This window comes from Castor canadensis, chromosome 12, assembly GCF_047511655.1.
Source record: "Castor canadensis chromosome 12, mCasCan1.hap1v2, whole genome shotgun sequence".
Classification (NCBI taxonomy): domain Eukaryota; kingdom Metazoa; phylum Chordata; class Mammalia; order Rodentia; family Castoridae; genus Castor; species Castor canadensis.
The window spans coordinates 84,088,012-84,108,182 of NC_133397.1; the positions used below are offsets into that span (position 1 = coordinate 84,088,012).

General features: G+C 36.6%; 1 protein-coding gene and 1 pseudogene across 1 annotated transcript in view; both read left to right on the forward strand.

Annotated features, from left to right (window-relative positions):
* The window catches only part of Vwa3b (von Willebrand factor A domain containing 3B), a 225,483-nt gene that overhangs the window by 229 nt on the left and 205,083 nt on the right, over positions 1 to 20,171 (forward strand). The gene's annotated exons all lie outside the window — the stretch shown is intronic.
* Positions 18 to 17,066, forward strand: LOC141414987 (mediator of RNA polymerase II transcription subunit 21 pseudogene; annotated as a pseudogene).

Below are 20,171 nucleotides of genomic sequence, written 5' to 3' on the forward strand. Positions count from 1 at the left end.
ACTGCTGCTCTCTAGCCATGGAGAAGGCTGGGTGAGTTCTGAATACTACACAGAAACCACAGGTCTCTGAACTTGCTTTGATTTCACAGTCCTGTCAGTAGAAAATACTTGTGCATGCACCCCCAATATGTGTGTATTACACAGAAGTACAGTTGTCAGTCCACATATTCAATATTGGAAATACTTAATTTTATTCTTTTTAAATTACAAAACAAATAGACTTAAAAAGAATTTATCCATACCCCAGCAGATGCTTGTCTATCCCCTGGGATGTGCAGATCCCTTTTGGATTAATTGAACCAATCAATCCAAACTTGTCTTGTGTGTGTGTGTGTGTGTGTGTGTGTGTGTGTGTGTGTGTGTGTGTGTGTGTGACAGGGTCTTACCATATAGTCCAGGCTGGCCTAGAATCAGCGATTGTCCTGCCTCGGCCTTCCAAATGCTAGGGTTCCAGGCATGTGCCACAGATCCAGTGCTTTAAAAAAAAGTTTTTTAAAGTTTTACATTTAGCCTGTGATCTATTTTGAGATAATATCTATGTCAGATTCACTTTTGACCAGTTGCTCCAGCACTTTTAATTTAAAAATCTATCTTTCCTCCTTTGAATTGTTTTTGCATCCTTGTTGAAAATTAGTTGGTTGTACCTTTATGGGACTATTTGTGGGTCCTCTATCTGTGCCTGTTTCTCTACCAATACTACACAGCCTTTATTACTATAACTATATATGTCTTGAAATTGGGCAAGTGAATTATTTCTACTTTATTCTTTTTAAAAATTGTCTTTCCAACTAAATTTCAAAATAATTGTGTCCATATCTGCAAAAAAAATCCAATACAAATTGCATTAGACCTGTATATCAATACAAAGAGAATTAATATCTTTACTGTACTGAATTTTCCAATTCATGGTCATAGAATTTCTTTCCACTTTTTTGCATCTTTTTTTTATTCCCTACATTGACTCTTGTTCTGGTTTGATTATGAACTGTCCCCCACAGGTTCATGTGTTAAATGTTTGGCCCCCAGCTGATGGTGCTATTTTGGGAGGTGATGGACACTTTAGGATGTGGGGCCTAGCTGGAGGAAACAGGCCTCTGGGGGAGTGTCTTTGAAGGTTATACCAAGATGCCAGTCCTCCCCTCCCTCTGCTTCTCATTGGCCACGAAGTGATCAGCCTCTTTCCTCCACATACATGCTCCTACTTTTATGATGTTCTGCCTCACCACAGGCCCAAAATCAATGGAACCAAGGATTATAGAATGAAATATCTGAAATGGTGAGCCAAAACAAATCCTCCTTTCTTTAAGTTGCTTCTGTCAGGTAACTAATACCAAATTAGTACCAGAAGTGGGGTTGTTGCTGTGACTAAACCTGACCCTGTGGTTCTTAAGCATCTGGGACTTGTTTGTGACAGCAGTTTGGAAAAGTTTGGAGAAGTGGGCTAGAGAAGCCCTAGAATGCTGTAAGCAGAACCTAATAGGCAGTTGTGGTAGGAAGCGCAGAAGACCAGAATGCTGATAGAAATGCAGATAGTAAAGATGGTGCTCCTTAGATTTTAAGTAGAAATGAGAACTCTACTGGGAATTGGACTAGAGGCATTCGTGTTGCATTCTGGCAACAAGTCTATTTACATTTTGTCTGCGTCTTGTGACTTTGAGCAAGGTTGAATTAAACAGCAATGGGCTAATTTATTTGGTGGAAGAAATTTCAAGACAGTATAACATTCAGGTTGTAATATGGTTATTGCTGGATGCTCAAGCTTACAATAACAATCAGGAGCCAAAAGCAGAGTGGAACAATATGAAAAACATTCAGTTTGGCCAGAAAAGGAGTGTTTTAAATTTGCTGTCGGAAGGGAATGACTGTTAAAGAGATTAGCTGCACATGATAGGTCCATAGTGGTGGGACTGCCAAGCCTTGTAGGAGCTCACATTACAACAACACCTGCCCTAGATGCCAGACATGGAGCGACAGGATTTAATTTTGCCTGCTGGGTTTAGGTCTTGCTTTGGTTCCATCTCTCTCTTCTATGACCCCATTTCTCCTTTTTGGAACGTGAATATTTATTCTGTATTCTTGTATATTGGAAGTATGTAATTTTCTTTTTTATTTTACAGGGGCTCACAGCTAAGAGTTTGCCTTGAGTCTCCAATATGTGTGTATTACATAGCAGTACATTTCTTTTAGAGTTACACCATTCCATTTCTGAGTAATTGTGTATAGTGTTATATTTTAAAATTTTGTTTTCCGCAGCCCATTGCTAGTGTATAGAAATGTGATTGAATTTTGCCTTTAATCTTCTATCCTGTGATCTTGCTGAACTCACTTGCCAGTTTTAAGAATGTTTGTTTTCTTAGAGATCACAAGGGATTTTTCTAGGTAGACCATCATGTCATCTGCAAATGGGGGAAGTTTTATTCCATTCTTTTTGGTCTATATGTCTTATATTTTCTTTCCTTGCCTTGTGCTTCCTAGAACATTAAATACCACGGCAAATAGTAATGATATGAGTGGACATCCTTAAAGTTAGGGAAAAGCTTTCAATGAAATATATTAGCTGAGGGCTTTTTGTAGATTTTTCTAACTAGAATTGAGGAAGATCTCCTACATTCCTAGTAATCAGAGAGTTTTCAAAATGAATGGGTCTTGAATTTTGTTGTTTTTTTCTCTCCATAAATTGATAGGACCCTGTAATTTTTTCTTTGCTAGCCTATTATCTGGTCGATTATACTGATTGATTTTTTTATTCATTTATTCATATGTGCATACATTGTTTAGGCCATTTCTCTCCCCTCCTCCCCCACCCTCTCTTTCTCCCCCCCACCCCCTCTCACTTCCAGGCAGAATCTGTTTACCCTTATCTCTACTTTTGTTGAAGAGAGAGTATAAACAATAATAAGAAAGACAAAACATTTTTGCTAGTTGAGATAAGGATAGCTATACAGAGAGATTCCTAGCATTGATTCATGTACAAATGTGTTACATCTTAAGTTGATTCATCTCTAACTGTCCTCTTCTCTAGTTCCTGATCCCCTTCTCATATTGACCTCTGTCACTTTAAAGTTTCTGTATTAGTTCCTCTGCAGTGAGGACATCAAGTACTATCATGTTTTGGGTTTCTTACCTATCCCCATACCTCCCGTGTGTGCTCTCACCTTATCATGTGACCCAAGTCCAACCACATTGCTGTATTTGCCCTTGATCTAAAGTCCGCATATGAGGGAAAACATACGATTTTTGATCTTTTGAGCGTGGCTAACCTCGCTCAGAATGAAATGATAACATTTCATTCTTCTTCATGGCTGAGTAGAATTCCATTGTGTATAAATACCACATTTTCTTAATCCATTCATCAGTAGTGGGGCATCTTGGCTGTTTCCATAACTTGGCTATTGTGAATAGTGCTGCAATAAACATGGGTGTGCAGGTGCCTCTGCAGTAACCAGTGTCGAAATCCTTTGGGTATATTCCCAGGAATGGGATTGCTGGATCATATGGTAGATCTATGTTTAGATTTTTAAGAAGCCTTCAGATTTTTTCCAGAGTGGCTGTACTAGTTTACATCTAGATCAATAGGTCATGTTGTATTCAGTAGTTTTTCCTTATTCAGTTTTACTTTCTGTGGTTTCACTTACTTACAGTCAACCAGAGTCAGAAAATATTAAATGAAAAAATTCCAGAAATAAGTAACTAGGTTTAAATGACTTTATAATAGTATTTTGTTAAAGTTGCTTTATCTTGTTATTAGTTATTTTTATTAATCTCTATTGTGCCTAATTTATAAATTAAATTTTATCTACTGAAGAGGTCTTGGGATGTATGTTCCATAAATAAGAGGGACTATGTCATTCTTTATATATTATATATTGCTGAGTTCTATTTGGTTGTATTGTGTTAAGGAGTTTTGTGTCTGCATTCATGAGCGGTATTGTCTTTAGTTTTTTTCTTTCTTATACTGGTTTTGCTATCAAATAATACTGATTTCATAAAGTGAGTTGGGAAGTGTCCCCTCTTCTTCTGTTTTTTGGAAGACATTGTGTAGAATTAATATTAACTATTTTTTAAATGTTTAGTTCAATCCCTGCAGATCCTCCCTCCCTCCCTTCCTTTCTTCCTCACTATGGGGATTGAATTCAGGGCCTTGTGCTCGCTAGGCAAGAGCCCTACCACTTAAGCCATGCCCCCAGACATTTTTGTTCTAGTATGTTTTTTAGACAGGGTCTTGTGCTTTTGCCCTGGCTGGTTTCAGGCTGTGATCCTCCTACTTCTGCCTTTCAAGTAGCTGGGATTATAGGCACGAACCACCATGCCTGGGTTGTTCTTTGAGACAAGGTCAAACTAACTTTTTTCCCTGGCTGCCTTTGAGACTTCCAAGTAGCTAGGTATGCACCACCACACCTGCACAGGATTTCTTCTCTTTTTTAGAATTTTAAAATTACAAATTCAACTTCCTTAATAAAAATAAGACTATTCAAATTGTTAATTAAACATTGGATGAGTTGTGGTAGTTTGTGGTTTTTGAAGATTTGATGCATTTCATCCAAGTTGTCCAGTTTCTATCTATAGAATTGTTTGTAAAATTTCCTTATCCTTTTGGCATCTAGAGGGCTTCTAGTGACATTCACTGATTTACAGTTTGGATGCCTCTGCAATGTCCCCCAAAGACTCACGTGTTGAAGGGTAGGTCCCCAAAGCTGTGGTATTCTGAGATGGGCCCTTTGGGAAAGCAGTGGATCATGAGGGCTGGAACATCATTAGGGGATTGATCCACTGATGGATTTATAACTTGAAGGCACTGCTGGGAGATGGTAGAAACTTTAAGAGGTGGGGCCTAGTTGGAGGAAGTGGGTCTCTAGGATCCTGGGGGCCTGCCATGGGAGGTTTTCTCTCTCTCTCTCTCTCTCTCTCTCTCTCTCTCTCTCTTTCTCCCCTGCCTAGCCGCATGAGATGCCACACCCTTCTGCTATGATACACTGCTTCACCACAGGCCCAAAGTGATGGGTCCAAGTGAGCATGGTTTGAAAATGCTAAAACTGTGAGCCAAAATTAAAATTTCCTCCTTTAAGTTGACTTCCTCAGTTGTTTTGTTACAACTATGGAATGCTGTTTCATTTCTGGCTTTAGTAATTTATACCTTCACTTTTTTTTTTAATCTTTGTCAGTCTTGTTAGAGGTTTGTCAATTTTATTGGCCCTTTTGAAACAACAGCATTTTAATTGATTTTCTCTATTTGTTTTTGTTTTCATTGACTCTGGCTTTTCTCTCTGCTATATAATTCCTTCTGATTGTTTCAGGTTTCTTTTGCTCTTCTTTTTTATAGCTTTATGTTTCAGGTATGAGCTTACATAATTAACCTCTGGTATTTTATCTTTTCTTATGTAAGCCCTTAATGATACAACTTTTCCTTAGTCATGTTCCACAAAAATTTTATATGTTGCATTATCATTTCCATTCAGTTCATAGTATTTTTAATTTCTATGGAGACTTCATCTTTAACCCAATGGAATTTTTTGAAACTGTTCTTTAGTTTCCAAGTGTTTGAGATTTTCCTGTTATCTTTTTGTTATTAATTTCTAGGTATTTTTTCCACTTTAAACAGAGGGCATACAGTATTTGGTTTCAATTATTTTAATTTTTTGAGGTTTGCATTCCATGAATATTTGAATGTCCATTCTGCTGTTGGTGTGTAGTGTTTTCTATAGATGTTAACCAGATTCTCTTCATTGGTGGTGTTTTAGAGTATCTTGCAGACTTTCTTTTTGTTCTACCAATTGTTGAGAAGATGGTGTTGAAGTCTCCAACTATAATTGTCTATGTATTTCTTTCAGTTCTATTATTTTCAGCTTCACTTATTTTTTAGTACTACTGCTTGTTACATGCATGTTTAGGGTTGTTATGTCTTTCTGGTGGATATTAGCATTTTATAATTATGTAGTGTCTGACTCTGTTTCTAGGAATATTCTGTGCTCCAAAGTTTAGTTTTCTGATATCGTCAAAGCTGATTTAACTTTATTAATGTTTGCGTGATACTTTTTAAAAAAATTTGTATTTAGTTATATTTGAAGGAAGTTTCCTGTGGACAGTATATTATTGTCTTTTCTTTAAAAAATTAGCTTTGCTAATTTGTCTTTTAATTGTTATTCTATTTACACTTAATGTAGTTATTGATACATGAGGGCTTGTCTGCCATTTTATCTTTTTGTTTTCTGGTGTTTTTCCTGTCTTTCTTTCACTTGTCTGTTTTTGCTTTCTTGCCTACTTTTGTTTCTTTAAACATTTTGTTGAATTCTATTTTATCTATCATGCTTTCCAGTGTATCTTTTCATATATATATATATGAGAGAGAGAGAGAAAGAGAGAGAGAGAGAGAGAGAGAGAGAGAGAGAGAATCACTATATAGCTCAGGCTGCCCTGGAACTTACTATGTACCCTAGGCTAGCCTTGAACACAGAGTTCTCCTGCCTCAGCCTTCTGGATGCTTGGATTGTAGGGTGCACCACCATACCCAGTTCATGTGACTTTTAAAAAAGTGGTTGTGTTAGGTATTACATTATGAGTACATAAATTATCAAAAATCTGCTGTCTACATTTTGTCAGTTTGAGTGACAAGCATAAATTTTGTTTGTCTTTGTGCTCATTTACACTTCCCACTTACAATAAAATGCATTATTTTCTCTTCATATGTTAAGAACCAAATTAGACATGCTATAATTTTTTTCGGGGGAGTAGTACTGGGATTTGAAGTCAGGGTTTCATGCTTGCTAAGCAGGTGCTCTAACCACTTCAGCCATTCTACCAGCCTTGTTTTATATTGTTTTTTTTTTTTTTGAGATAGTGTCTCATGAACTATTTTCCCTGACTGGCTTTGAACTGTGATCCTCCTGATTTCTGCCTCTTGAGTAGTTAGGATTACAGGAATGAGTCACTCCAGCAGACTCTTTGCTATAATTTTGATTCAACCTTCAATCACAATTTATAAAACTGAAGAGGAGAAGCAAAGTCCACTTTATTTAGTCATAGTTTTGTCACTCTGCTCCTCTTTTCTGATGTTCCAAGGCTCCTCTTTTTGTCATTTCTTTATGCTTACAGAACTTTCTTTATTCATTATTTAAGAGCAACAAACTCTTTTGGTTTCTGTATTTGAGAATGTCTCTGTCCCTCTGTAATTCCTGAAGAATAATTTCACCACATGTAGGATTTGGGGTTGATAGTTCTTTTCTTCTAGCACTTAAAAAAATATTGGGCCACTTTCTTCGAGCCTCCAAGGTTTCTAGAGAGAAAACCACTACTATTAGAATTGATTTCTTCTTTTTGGTAATGTGTCATTTCTCTTTGATTGCTTTCTAAAGTTCTTCATCTTTAGTTTTCAGAAGTTTGTTCTGAAGACATGGCTTGCTGTCTTTGAATTTCACTCAGCTTCTTGGATTGGGGAATTTTTAGAACATTATATCTTTGAAGACTTTTTCAGCCTTACTCTCTTTTCAACAGTCCAGTGACTTGAATAATTGTGTGTGTGTGTGTGTGTGTGGTGCTAGGGGTTGAGCACAGGGCTTCACATACGTCTTAGGCAACTGTTCATCCACTGAGCTATATCCCCAGCCTTACATCACATAAAAAATCCTAGGTAGCTGGCTGCCATCAAAAAAAAATTCTATGTGTCTGGTTTTTGTTGTTATTGTTTTTGTGCTGGGATCAAACACAGGACCTCACATATCTTTTTTCAATTTATTTTATCTTTATTATTTAGATTGGGTAACTTTTATTGTTCTGTCTTCAAATTTACTTCTCCTCCTCCTCCTCCTCCTCCTCCTTTTTTCATTTTGCTCTTGAGACGATGCACTGAGTTTGTGATTTGGGTTATCCTAATTTTTAAAAGAATATTTGGAACTAAAAAAGGAATATATCTGTCTCATTTATATTTTTTTACTTAGAACTTTTTTATTATTAGCATACATTAAATATACCAAATTATGGGTTTCATTTTGACATTTTGTTTACATATATGTTGTCCTTTGATTATATTCACCACCCATTACTTTCTTATTCTTTCTTCTCCCTCACCCCAATCCCATTTCCTTCTCTAATAGTCCTCGTCTTATTTTCATGCTTTCCCCACCTCTAAATTCCACAGATGAGAGAAGACTTGTAATACTTGTCTTTCTGTGTCTGGCTTATTTTGACACCCATTTTCTTATAAACAACATAGTTTCATTCTTCTTTATTACCAAAAAATAGTCAATTCTGTGTATATACAAAATTTTCTTTATTCATCATCCATTGAAGGACACCTAGGCTGACTCATTGGCTATTGTGAATAGTGTCATGATAAATATAGTTAAGCAGGCATCTTTATTTTATGCTGACTTTGATTCCTTTGGGTATACACCAAAGAGTGGTATTGCTGGGTCACCATTCTATTTAGTTTTGTTTTGTTTTTGAGAAACCCTCTTCAATAATGGCTGCACCAATTTACATTCCCACCAACAGAGAACAAGGGTTTCTTTCCCCCTGCATCCTCAGCATTTGTTGTTGTTTCTTTTCTGGTATGAAAGACAATCTCAATGTTGTTTTGATTTGCATTTCACTGATGGCTAAAAATGATGAACATTTTTTTCATGTATTTATTAGCTATTTTTTTTCTTTTTTAAAATTTTTATTTTATTCATATGTGCATACAATGTTTGGGTCATTTTTCCCCCCTTCCCCCCACCCTCTCTCTCTCCCCCTCCCCTCCCTGCTCCCTCCCTTACCCCCCTTACCCCTCGCTACCTGGCAGAAACTATTTTGCCCTTATCTCTAATTTTGTTGAAGAGAGAGTATAAGCAATAATAGGAAGGAACAAGGGTTTTTGCTAGTTGAGATAAGGATAGCTATACAGGGAGTTGACTCGCATTGATTTCCTGTGCATGTGTGTTACCTTCTAGGTCAATTCTTTTTGATCTAACCTTTTCTCTAGTTCCTGTCCCCTTCTCCTATTGGCCTCAGTTGCTTTAAAGTATCTGCTTTAGTTTCTCTGTGTTGAGGGCAACAAATGTTATCTGGTTTTTTAGGTGTCTTACCTATACTCATACCTCCCTTGTGTGCTCTCATTTTATCATGTGATCAAAGTCCAATTCCCTTGTTGTGTTTGCCCTTGATCTAATGTCCGCATATGAGGGAGAACATATAATTTTTGGTCTTTTGGGCCAGGCTAACCTCACTCAGAATAATGTTCTCCAATTCCATCCATTTACCAGCGAATGATAACATTTTGCTCTTCTTCATGGCTCTATAAAATTCCATTGTGTATAAATACCACATTTTCTTAATCCATTCATCAGTAGTGGAGCATCTTGGCTCTTTCCATAACTTCGCTATTGTGAATAGTGCTGCAATAAACATGGGTGTGCAGGTGCCTCTGGATTAACCTGTGTCACATTCCTTTGGGTATATACCCAAGAATGGTATTTAGATATTTAGATCAATGTTTAGATTTTTAAGTTTAGATCAATGTTTAGATTTTAAAGTAGCCTCCAAATTTTTTTCCGGAGTGGTTGTACTAGTTTACATTCCCACCAGCAGTGTAAGAGGGTTCCTTTTTCCCCACATCCTCGCCAACACCTGTTGTTAGTGGTGTTGCTAATGATGGCTATTCTAACAGGGGTAAGGTAGAATCTTAGGGTGGTTTTAATTTGCATTTCCTTTATTGCTAGAGATGGTGAGCATTTTTTCATGTGTTTTTTGGCCATTTGAATTTCTTCTTTTGAGAAAGTTCTGTTTAGTTCACTTGCCCATTTCTTTATTGGTTCATTAATTTTGGGAGAATTTAGTTTTTTAAGTTCCCTATATATTCTGGTTATCAGTCCTTTGTCTGATGTGTAGCTGGAAAATATTTTCTCCCGCTCTGTGGGTGGTTGCTTCAGTTTAGAGACATTTCTGTTGTTGAGCTTTGTAGTTTTATGAAGTTTCATTTATCTATGCTATCTCCTAGTTGCTGTGCTGCTGGGGTTCCATTGAGAAGTTCTTGCCTACACCTATTAATTCCAGAGTATGTCCTACTTTTTCCTGTACAAACTTTAGAGTTTGTGGTCTGATATTAAGATGCTTGATGCATTTTGAGTTAATCTTGGTATAGGGTGATATACATGGATCTCGTTTCAGTTTTTTGCAGACTGCTAACCAGTTTTCCCAGCAGTTTTTGTTGAAGAGGCTGTCTTTTCTCCACCATATATTTTTAGAGCCTTTGTCAAAGACAAGTTGGTTATAGTTGTGTGGCTTCATATCTGGGTCCTCTATTCTGATCCACTGGTCTTCATGTCTATTTTTGTGCCAGTACCATGCTGTTTTTATTGTTATTGCTTTGTAATATAGTTTGAAGTTGGGTATTGTGATACCTCCAGCATTGTTCTTTTGACTGAGTATTGCCTTGGCTATTCGTGGCCTCTTGTGTTTCCATATAAATGTAACGGTAGGTTTTTCATCTCTTTAATGAATGTCATTGGAATTTTGATGGGAATTGCATTAAACATGTAGTAAAAATGTTTTTACTATGCTGAGTCTACCAATCTATGAGCATGGGAGATCTCTCCACTTTCTATAGTCTTCCTCAATCTCTTTCTTCAGAAGTTTATAGTTTTCCTTGTAGAGGTCGTTCACATCCTTTATTAAGTTTACACCTTGGTATTTTATTTTTTTGAGGCTATTGTAAATGGAATTGTTTTCATATATTCTTTCTCAGTTTGTTCATTATTAGTGTATAGAAATTCTAATGATTTTTCTATGTTGATTTTATATCCTGCTACCTTGCTATAGCTATCGATGGTGTCTAGGAGCTTTTGAGTAGAGTTTTTTGGGTGTTTAAGGTATAGGATCATATAGTCTGAAAATAGGGATATTTTGACAGTTTCTTTTCCTATTTGTATTCCTTTTATTCTTTCTTCTTGCCTAATTGCTCTGGCTAGGAATTCCAGTACTATATTCAATAGGAGTGGAGATAATGGGCATCCTTGTCTAGTTCCTGATTTTAGAGGGGATGGTTTCATTTTTTCACCGTTAAGTATAATGCTGGCTGTAGGTTTGTCATATATAGCTTTTATAATGTTGAGGTACTTTCCTTCTATTCCTAGTTTTCTTAGAGCTTTTATCATGAAATGATGTTGGATCTTATCAAAGGCTTTTTTTAGCATCTATTGAGATGATCAAGTGGTTTTTGTCTTTGCTTCTGTTAATGTGGTTTATTACATTTATTGATTTTCATATGTTGAACCACCCCTGCATCCCTGGGATGAAGCCTACTTGGTCGTGGTGAATGATCTTTTTGATGTGTTGTTGAATTCGGTTTGCCATTATTTTATTGAGGATTTTTGCATCAGTGTTCATTAAGGAGATTGGCCTATAGTTCTCCTTTTTGGAGGTGTCTTTGCCTGGTTTTGGGATAAGTGTAATACTGGCTTCATAAAATGTGTTTGGCAGTTTTCCTTCCCTTTCTATTTTGTGGAACAGTTTAAGGAGGGTTGGTGTCAGTTCTTCTTTAAAGGTCTGATAGAATTCAGCAGAGAATCCATCAGGTCCTGGACTTTTCTTTTTGGGGAGACTCTTGATTGTTGTTTCAATTTCATTTTGTGTTCTAGATCTATTCAGGTGATTAATTTCCTCTTGGTTCAGTTTTGGATGATCATATGTATCTAGAAATCTGTCCATTTCTTTAAGATTTTCGAATTTATTTTAATATAGGTTCTCAAAGAAGTCTTTGATGATTTCCTGGACTTCCATGGTGTTTCTTATTATCTTCCCTTTTGTATTCCCGATTCTACTGATTTGGGTTTTTTCTCTCCTCATTTTAGTCAGGTTTGCCAGGGGTCTGTCAATCTTGTTTGTTTTTCCAAAGCACCAACTTTTTGTTTCATTAATTCTTTGTATGGTTTTTTTGGTTTCTATTTCATTGATTTCAGCTCTTATTTTTATTATTTCTTTCCTTCTATTTGTTTTGGGATTTGCTTGTTCTTGTTTTTCTAGGAGTTTGAGATGTATCATTAGGTCATTGATTTGGGATCTTTCAGTTTTTTAATATATGCACTCATGGCTATAAACTTTCTTCTCAGGACTGCCTTTGCTGTGTCCCATAGGTTCCGGTAGGTTGTGTTTTCATTTTCATTGACTTCCAGGAACTTTTTAATTTCCTTTTTTATTTCATCAATGACCCATTGTTTATTAAGCAATGAGTTATTCAGTTTCCAGGTGTTTGCATGTTTTTTGTCTTTACTTTTGTTGTTGAGTTCTAGTTTTATTTCATTGTGATCAGATAAAATGCATGGTATAATTTCTATTTTCTTATATTTGCTGAGGCTTGCTTTGTGACCTAGGATATGATCTGATTTGGAGAAGGTTCCATGGACTGCTGAGAAGAATGTATGTTGTGTAGAAGTTGGATGAAATGTTTTGTAGACATCAACTAGGTCCATTTGATCTAATGTATATTTTAGATCTAGGATTTCTTTATTGGTTTTTTGTTTGGTTGATCTATCTATTGATGATAATGGGTTGTTAAAGTCTCCCATGACCACTGTGTTGGAGTTAATATATGCTTTTAGGTCCTTTTGGGTATGTTTGATGAAATTTGGTGCATTGACCTTGGTGCATATAGGTTGATAATTGCTATTTCCTTTTGGTCTATTTCCCTTTTTATTACTATGGAATGTCCATCTTTATCTCGTTTGATCAATGTAGATTTGAAGTCTACTTTGTCAGAGATAAGTGTTGCTACTCCTGCCTGGTTTTGGGGGCCATTGGCTTGGTAAGTCTTCTTCCAGCCTTTCATCCTAAGCCTATGCTTATTTCTGTTGGTGAGATGGGTCACCTGTAAGCAACAAATTGTTGGATCTTCCTTTTTAATCCAGTTTGTCAAATGGTGCCTTTTGATGGAGAAATTAAGTAATTAAGTGTTAGTACTGATAGGTATGTGGTGATTCCTGTCATTTAGTTGTCTTAGTTGTTTGAAGGTTTGATTATGTGTTCCTAAGTTGAGGTTACTCTCTACTTTCTTGCTTTTTCTTTTCCTGTAGTTTGGTGCTGCCTGCCCTTTCATGGTTATATTGGGTTTCACTTTCTGTGTGCAGAATCCTTGAAGAATCTTTTGTAGTGGTGGCTTTGTGGTCACATATTATTTTAGTATCTGCTTATCATGGAAAACTTTTATTGTTCCATCTATTTTGAATGATAGTTTTGCTGGGTAGAGTATCCTTGTGTTGAAGTTATTTTCATTCAGTGCCCAGAAGATCTCACCTCAAGCTCTTCTTGCTTTTAATGCTTCTGTTGAGAAGTTTGCTGTAATTTCGATGGGTTTACCTTTGCATGTTATTTGTTTTTTCTCTTTAACAGACTTCAATATTCTTTCTCGGGTCTCTGTATTTGTTTTAATAATAATATTCCTTGAGGTAGATCTTTTTGGTCTGGTCTGGTCTGTTTTGTGTTCTGGAGGCCTCTTGCATCTGTATGGGCATAGATTTCTCTAGATTTGGGAAATTTTCTGTTATTATTTTGTTGAATATATTAAGCATTCCCTTTGCTTGCACCTCTTCTCCTTCTTCAATGCCCATGATTCTCAGGTTTGGTCTTTTGATGGAGTCAGTGAGTTCTTTCATTTTCTTTTCACAGGTCTTGAGTTGTTTAACTAATAGTTCTTTGGTTTTTCCTTTAATTACCATTTCATCTTTGAGTTCTGAGATTCTGTCTTCTGTTTGTTCTATTCTGCTGGATTGGCCTTCTGTTTTGTTTTACAGTTCTGTTTCGTTCTTTTTTCTGAGGTTTTCCATATCCTGGGTGGTTTCCTCTTTAATGTTGTCAATTTTTGTCCTGAGTTCATTTATCTGTTTATTCATCGTGTTCTCTGTTTCACTTTGGTGTTTATACAGTGCTTCTGTGGTTTCCTTTATTTCTTCTTTTGCTTTTTCAAATTCTCTATTTTTGTTGTCTTGGAATTTCTTGAGTGTCTCCTGTACATTTTGGTTGACCCTATCCAGTATCATCTCTATAAAATTCTCATTGAGTACCTGTAGTATTTCTTCTTTTATGTTATTCTTGTGGGCTTCATTTGGTTCTTTGGCATAGTTTATCTTCATTTTGTTGGAGTCTGAATCTGAGTATCTGTTTTCTTCATTTCCTTCTGGTTTCTGTACTAATTTTTTGCTATGGGAAAACTTATTTCCTTGTTTTTTCTGTCTTTTCATCATTGCCCTTGATATTGTTATTGTCCCAGTACTGTGTGCAATTAAGTATTTTCTAGCTTGTAGTAATAACAATGGTGACATTTAGAATGGAAGGGTGAGAGGAGATGGAAAGCAAAGAAGTTAAAGAAAAAGGGAAAAACAAATAAACAAGTAAAAAAACAAACAAAAGTTTCAAAGATATAAACAGGGAGAGATAGTGTACTAATCGACAGCTAAATAGGCATTAGAGAGACAGAGAGAGGATTGGGAAAAAAAAAATCTCCAAGCTGAAATGCAATAAAGTTTCAGTCTTAATAATTTTGGTGTTTGTCCCTCAGCCTCCAATCCTGGAGATGGTGTCTCAGAAGTAGTTCTGTCATTGTCTCTTCAAAGGGAAAAAAACCAAACAAAACCAAACAAAACAAAAACACCACAAAGTGTCCCAAGGTGAAATGCAATACAGTTTCAGTAAGTTTTTCAGCATGCAGGTGTAGTTCAGTTGTGGTCTCATCAAAGGAAGAGAGAAAAAAAAAAAGTCTGAAGACAGTTATGTGAATGGCTATTTGTGGCTGTGGCTCGCCTGCCCACTGCTGTCAGCCTGCCATTACTGGAGGCTTTATTTATGCAGATCTCAGGAGTGAGCTTAACACTCACCTAGCCTCGCAGACTATGTTTACTTAGAGTTCTTCTGGGTGCAACTGCCACTGCTACAAGCTTTCCCTTTTCCAAGATCACTGGGGAAGGTGACACTGCACCCGCTTTCTCAGGCCGGCGTGTTTATTTACAGCTCACGTGAGAAGTGGGCCTTCTCCCCTCTCCTGTGGAGTTTTCCTCCCACTGCCACTTTTACAATCTTTCCTGCTCTTGATTGCTGGGCGGGTGCCACCGCTCCTGCCTTCTCCAGCCGGCTTGTTTATTTACAGTTCTGTGAGGAATTTCCCCTCCCCACCCTTGGGCACTCATGGCACCCCACCCTTTTTCTCTGTGTCTTTTTTGTTATTACTTATTATTCATTTTCTCTTTTTTCCCTGGGTGGGGGTTGGTCTGTCCAGGGGGCTATGCTGATCTTGCCCAGGATTGTCTGTGGGAGTACCATGTACCGCTTAGCTCACCTTGTGGTCCGCGTCTTCCCAAGCCATCTGGGTGCTGGCATCTGGCAGTGTGGGAGCCCTCCTGGTTTCTCCATTTAATGTAAAGTGGAGATGCTATGTGCAGGCTGGAGGTGGGGAGGAGTCAAAGTTTTGCCTCTTCTCGGTGTTTTTTCCTGTAAGATGTATCTCCAGCATCTCTCCAAGATTTTACTTTAGGAAGCATGCTTTCTGCTTCCTCCCTCTAGATGTCATCTTCCACTCTTTTTATTAGCCATTTGTATTTCTTCATTTGAAAACTGTCCAGGTCATTTTCCTGTGTATTGATTGGATTATTTGTTCTTTTGGTGTTTAGTTTTTTGAGTTCTTTGTATATTCTAGATATTAAGCCCCCTTTGTACAAATGGCTAGTGAAGATTTTTTCCATTATGTAGTTTGTGTTTTCACTTTGTTAATTGTTTCTTTTGCTGTACAGATGCTGTTTTATCTGATCCAATCCCACTTGTCAATTCTTGCTCTTATTTTTGGAGATGTTGGAGTCCTGATATTCAGGAAGTCATTACCTATTTCTATTTCTTGAAGTGTTTCTCTTATGTTTTCATTTTATAGTTTCAAACTTCCATATCTTACATTAAAGGTCTCTGATCCATTTTGAGTTGATTTTTGTGTAAGGTGAAGAATGAGGATCTAGTACAATCTTTTACCTATAAATACCCAGTTTTGCCAGCACCACTTGTAAAAGAAGCTGTCTTTTCTTAATGTATGTTTTAGGCAACTTTGTCAAGAATAAGATGACTAAAGATGTTTAGGTTTATTTTCTGGGGCATCTACTCTATTCCATTGGTCTATATGTTGTTTTATGCCAATTCCATGCTTTATTGTTGCTGTTTAAACTATGGCCCTGTAGTATAATTTGAAATCTGGGACTGGAGGTATGGCTCAGGTGGGAAAGTGTCTGCTTTGCAAGCTCAAAGCCCTGAGTTCAAACCCCAGTCCCATCAAAAAAAATCATGTGAAATCTAGTATTGTGATATCTTCATCATTGCCTTTTTTTTGCTTAAGGTTGTTTTGCACTGCCATATGAAGTTCAGGATTTTTTTCTAGTTGGTAAAGAATGTCATTGGTATTTGATGGGGATTGTATTGAATCTGTAGACCACTTTCAGCAATATAGCCATTTTTGCAATATCAATTCCACTTATCCATGAACATAGGAGGTCTTTCTGTCTTCTAGCGTCTTCTTCAATTTATCTCCTTAATATTTTATGGTTTTATTGTATAGATCTTGGTTAGGTTTATTCCTAGATATTTTATTCTTTTAGCAATTGTTTTTCCTGATTTCTTTCATAGTGGGTTCAATATTGGTGTGTAAAAAGGCTACCGATTTTTGGATATTGATTTTGTATCTTGCTATTTTGCTGAAAGTGTTTGCTATATCTAGAAGTCTTTTCATGGAGTCTTTAGTTTTCTAAGTGTACAGTCATATTGTCTCAAATGGGAATAATTTGACTTCTTATTTATATCTCTTTTGTTTCTTTTTCTTGCCTTATTGCTCTGGCTAAAACATTAAGTACTATTTTGAATAAGAGTGTAGAGTGGGAATTGGCTCACACAGCTATAGGATTCCATAAACTTGATCAGTTTTGTAATGCAATTGGAGTGTTGCAGCAGTGTGATCCTCCTGCCTCTTTTAATAACATTCAAACAGGAATTGACAAAGACCAGCCAGCTAGTCCTACAGAAGAGTATGACCAGATCTTTGCAACACTGATTGCACAAACAGCAAAAGACATTGATGTTTTTATCATCAGTCTTTGATACCCAGTGAAGAATCTATAGCTGCTTTACAGGTGGCTTGCTTATATAAGCTAGAAGAAGATAACCATGAAGCTGCTATATGTCTGGAGGATGTTGTTTGTCGAAAAGACATGCTTCTGGAAAAGGTCCAAAGTGCACTGGCTGACATTGCACAGTCACAACTGAAAACAAGCTTATAAAATTGTATTTGAATCATATTTATGTCATCATTTTTATCTGAATGAAAGTATCAAAGTAGATATTGCATTAATAGTCATAATAAAATAGAATATTTTTATGCTATAAAAAAGAGTAGAAAGTGGACATATTTGTCACATTTCTGATTTCAGAGGAAATGCTTTCAAATTTCCCCATTTAGTATTATTGTACATAACCTTTATTATGCTGAAGCATGATTTTTTTTTTCTATTCCAGTTCTTTTCAGGGCTTTTATCATGAAGGGATGTTGAATTCTGTCAAAGGCTTTTTCTGCATTTATGGAGATTATCATATTATTTGTGTCCTTGATTCTGTTTATGTGCTGCATTACAGTTATTGATTTGTGTGTTTTGGCCTATCTTTGAGGAATTAAATCAACATGAGATCTTTGTAAGTTGATTTTAAATTCAGTGTGCAAATATTTTGTTGAGGATATTTGCATCTGTGTTCCTCAAGGAAACTGGTCTATAGTTTTGTTTTTCATTTGTGTTCTTACCCAGTCTTGGTATCAGTAATAATGGCTTCATAGAATGAGTTTGGAAGTTTTCTTTGCCTTTTTATCTTATGGAATAGTTTGAGGTTCTTTGGTGATAGTTTTCCTTTAAAATTGGATAGAATTTAAGATTGAATCCATTTGGTTCTTGGCTTTTCATTGTTGGGAGTCTTTTTATTATTATGTCAATCTCATTACTTGCTATTGATCTGTTTACGTTTTCTGTATCTTGTTGGTTCAGTTTTTGTAGGTCATATGTGTTTAGAAATTTTTTCATTTCGTCTAGATTTTCCATTTTGTTGGGACATAATTTTTAAAAATAATCCCCAGTGATCTAGATTTCAGTGGTGTCTGTTGTAATAGCCCCCTTTCCACCTCTAATTTTATTAATTTGAGACTTCTATCTCTTTTGGTTAGTCTGGCTAAGTGGTTTAGTGGGTTTTTTTTCCCCCCTTTTTGGGACTGGAACTCAGAACTTCAAACTTGCAAAGCAGGCACTCTACCACTTGAGCCACACCTCTAATCCATTTTGCTTTGGTTATTTTAAGACATGTGCTCTTGCAAACTAATAGCCTGGGCTGACTTTGAACCTTGATCCTCCTGATCTCAGCCTGACAAGTAGCTAGGATTATAGGCATGAGCCACCAGCATACAGCAGCTAAATGATTTTCAATCTTGTTTATCTTTTTAAAGAAAAACTCTGTTTCATTGATCCTTTGTATTTTTCTTTTATCCTCCATTTCATTAATTTCCACCCTGGTCTTTATTATTTATTTCCATTTACTAATTTTGGTTTTGACTTCCTGCCTTTCTAAGATTCTGAGGTCTATCATTAGATTATTTATTTGAGATTTCTCTGATTTAAAAAAATGTAAGCAGTAATAGCTATAAACTTTCCTCTTAGAACTTCCTTCACTGCCTCTCACAGGTTCTAGGAAGTTATGTTTCCATTTGTATTTGATTCTAGGAAGTTTTTACTTTTTTAAATTTTTTTTTTTCATTTTTCTTTTATTATTCATATGTGCATACAGGATTGGTTCATTTCTCCCCACTGCCCCCACCCCCTCCCTTACCACCCACTCCGCTCCCTCCCTCTCCCCCCACTCAATACCCAGCAGAAACTATTTTGCCCTTATTTCTAATTTTGTTGTAGAGAGAGTATAAGCAATAATAGGAAGGAACAAGGGGTTTTGCTGGTTGAGATAAGGATAGCTATACAGGGCATTGACTCACACTGATTTCCTGTGCGTGGGTGTTACCTTCTAGGTTAATTCTTTTTGATCTAACCTTTTCTCTAGTACCTGTTCCTCTTTTCCTATTGGCCTCAGTTGCTTTGAGGTATCTGTTTTAGTTTCTCTGCGTTAAGGGCAACAAATGCTAGCTAGTTTTTTAGGTGTCTTACCTATCCTCATACCTCCCTTGTGTGCTCTCGCTTTTATCATGTGCTCAAAGTCCAATCCCCTTGTTGTGTTTGCCCTTGATCTAATGTCTACATATGAGGGAGAACATATGATTTTTGGTTTTTTGAGCCAGGCTAACCTCACTCAGAATGATGTTCTCCAATTCCATCCATTTACCAGCGAATGATAACATTTCGTTCTTCTTCATGGCTGCATAAAATTCCATTGTGTATAGATACCACATTTTCATAATCCATTCGTCAGTGGTGGGACATCTTGGCTGTTTCCATAACTTGGCTATTGTGAATAGTGCCGCAATAAACATGGATGTGCAGGTGCCTCTGGAGTAACAGTCTTTTGGGTATATCCCCAAGAGTGGTATTGCTGAATCAAATGGTAGATCGATGTCCAGCTTTTTAAGTAGCCTCCAAATTTTTTTCCAGAGTGGTTGTACTAGTCTACATTCCCACCAACAGTGTAAGAGGGTTCCTTTTTCCCCACATCCTCGCCAACACCTGTTGTTGGTGGTGTTGCTGATGGTGGCTATTCTAACAGGGGTGAGGTGGAATCTTAGCGTGGTTTTAATTTGCATTTCCTTTATTGCTAGAGATGGTGAGCATTTTTTCATGTGTTTTCTGGCCATTTGAATTTCTTCTTTTGAGAAAGTTCTATTTAGTTCACATGCCCATTTCTTTATTTGTTCATTAGTTTTGGGAGAATTTAGTTTTTTAAGTTCCCTGTATATTCTGGTTATCAGTCCTTTGTCTGATGTATAGTTGGCAAATATTTTCTCCCACTCTGTGGGTGTTCTCTTCAGTTTAGAGACCATTTCTTTTGATGAACAGAAGCTTTTTAGTTTTATGAGGTCCCATTTATCTATGCTATCTCTTAGTTGCTGTGCTGCTGGGGTTTCATTGAGAAAGTTCTTACCTATACCTACTAACTCCAGAGAATTTTCCTACTCTTTCTTGTATCAACTTAAGAGTTTGGGG